The sequence below is a fragment of the Talpa occidentalis genome, unplaced genomic scaffold (genome assembly GCF_014898055.3).
Source record: "Talpa occidentalis isolate TD23 unplaced genomic scaffold, MPIMG_talOcc4v2.1, whole genome shotgun sequence".
Taxonomy (NCBI): Eukaryota; Metazoa; Chordata; class Mammalia; order Eulipotyphla; family Talpidae; genus Talpa; species Talpa occidentalis.
Window position 1 is genome coordinate 38,688,054 of NW_026555331.1, and position 2,946 is coordinate 38,690,999.

A 2,946-nucleotide genomic window follows, 5' to 3' on the forward strand; every position below is an offset into this window, starting at 1 on the left:
AAAATTCAAATATTTCAAGTTTTTACCCATCTGACATGATCAAATATTTCTCTATTAAAGACCTTCTCCAAAGACTAGGAGGAATATACAAAATGTTCCTACATTTCATCTGTAGGAAAATAACTGTTATAAAATATACACCAAAACTAGGCCAGGTTTGGTATTTTTATGATAGTACCATGGAAAAAGAGAAAAACAACAGAAAGTCTGAGAGGAGATTCTCTATGTCATAGAGGGTGTCTTGGGGACCTACAGCCACCAATGGCACGGGGGCAAAAGAACCCACCACAGACAGAACGGATGGCAGAAAAGCCAGATTTATTGAAAACACTGCTAGAGGAAGCAGCAAGCAAGACAGAAGTCAGTTCAGTCTGCTCTGAGAAAGGGTTTGACCTCTGCTATACTGCTTTAACAGGCTTTCTTGAAGGACACAAGGCAATTATTTTCACGGGTTGTCATTTGCTGGGATGTCCAGTCAGGGTTAGTCCTGCATTCCTTGAAGTTCTCACTAGGCTTTTTGGTCATATGTAGGTTTTATGGTTATGAGGCTTGTCTTGGGCAGCAAGACAAGTAGACCTATCCACACCCACCCACCAGAATCTGAAGAGTTTATATAGAGGCTTCAACAGGGTTCCGTCATGTATACAGTCCAGATAATTTCAGCAATTCTTTCCTCAGTCAAGGTTAGGTTCTTGTAATGGCTCTGGCCAAGAGAATGGCGAATATATTCTAAAGACAAGGAAAGGGTTAAGGAGCTGCTAATTATCCCAATCCAGCTCTCAGTTCAAAGAAAGGTCATGTCCTTTGAATGACTTACTCCAACTATTTATAACACATATAACTGACAAAGGTGCAATCCAAAATGTATACACATTACTCCTAAAATTAAATTTAAAAAAATAATAAAGTGTAAGAAAAAAGTGGGTAAAGTGGTTGAACAGGCATTTCACAAATAATAGTGTCTAAATATGCAAAAACATTTTAAAAATCAACTCAATTAGGAGAAATGCAAATTAGAAATGTTCTTCTACTATATACTTATCAGAAAGATTACAATTACAGAGATTTTGAATTCTAAATATTAGGAGGTATCACAATGGAGATTCTTACACTCTGCTTGATGGGAGGTTAAACTGAAGCCTTCGGAAAACCTCTTGGCAGTATCTACTAGAAACAATACATTTTGTGTGATTCTACTTACATAAACTTCAAAAGCAGCTTAACTATTAGTCATTACAATGTTTGGTTCTAGGGAGAGACAGGGAGTCACAATGGGGAACACAAGGCTTCTGGATGCCTGATTTTGCCTCTTACCTCAGTAATGGTGACACAAATATTTTCATTTTGTAATAATTCATGATTTGTATACTTTTAGATGTCATACATCCTTTAAAGATTTCAAAAATTGGGCCTCTGGTGGCACAAGGGGTTTAGCATCAGCACTACGAAGCAATCCACAGCTACTGCAGCACGAGTTCAATCCCCAACCAGGGAGGTGACCCACATGGCACAGCAGACCTCTCCTGTCTCACACACTGCTCCCTTCAGCAATATATTTCAGTCAATCTGCCTGTTCTGCTCCCCACTCTGTCTCTGGTGAATCCTCTCATCCCCCGCCCACCCCTGGCACCTCTGGTCTACACCCCAGCTCCTGTATGCATAAATTATAAATACCTTTTAAAAAATTTTCAAAAATTAGTGGTTATTGTGGAGAGCTTTGTTGAAGAGACCACAGTATACTCATTCCTGTGAAAATCATATAAACAAACTACTTCCATAATAAATGAATAAGTAAAAGACTAAAAATAAACAAACCAAAATAGGTAGCAGTTGTCTTTAGGTTAGATTTTTACTTTTTCTATTCTTTTGCATTCTCACATTTTCTTTGATAACCATGTCTTCATGAAAGAGTGGCAAGGAGGGCCTCATCTTTCACTTTTATGTTTTTCAGTTTACATGATGTTTTCACTTGTTTTATCTCACTTAATCCTCATAACATACCCATGAAGCAAAGATTATCATACTGAATTTTTTAATGAGAAAGAAAGAAGCTATGAAACTCATTCAAGGCCATTTCTATAGCTACTGGCTTTTTTCTGCCTTCACATCACAAGAGGTACTCATAATTTAAAGCAGAAGGAAGATATAAATATGTGATAGGAAAGGTGGGGTTAGTGTTAAAGGTGAATAGAGACTGGGTACCTGCAAGTTTGTTTAGAAAAAAAATGCAACATTCTAATGAGTACAGTAAAAAACAGTACAATTGGAAATGTCAAGGCCGCTTATTCCAAACCTGTAATATTAAACATCTATGTGGGTCTCCCTGGTGGCACAGGTGGTTGAGCACAGCGCTGTGATACTGTCCGCTGACTCTACAGCTCAGCAGGCCAGGAAGATAGCCACATGGCACAGAGGACCTCTCCTGTCTCGCCCGCTGTTCCCCTCAGCAGTGTATTTCAGTCAGTCTGCCAGTTCTGTTCCCCGCTCTATCGCTAGTGAAACCTCTCGCCCCCGCCCCCGCCCCCGCACATCTGGCCTGTAGCTCGGTTCTTATATGCATGAATAAATAAATCTTGGAAAAAATAAAAATAAACATCTATGAACACAATCCACAAGTAGTTTATATACACAACTAATTGTCAATATAATAAGAATGTCCACATGGGGCTCATGGCATATAAATTCAAACAGGAAAATTGGACCCTTGCAGATTTACTCTGTGGAAGTGAGATGAAAGCTGGCCCCCTCTCTTGGTAACCAGGGCAAGGGAAGTATCAGCCTTGCCAGCGTGTTATAGTGATTCTGAAAAAATCAAGAGACTTTTTTTAATATAAGCTCAAAATTATAACTATACAGACTTAAGACTATGGCTTTCTCATTACTGATGTCTAGAATAACATATTAGTCAAACCAACCATGGAATAAAATTATACACAAAAATATTTT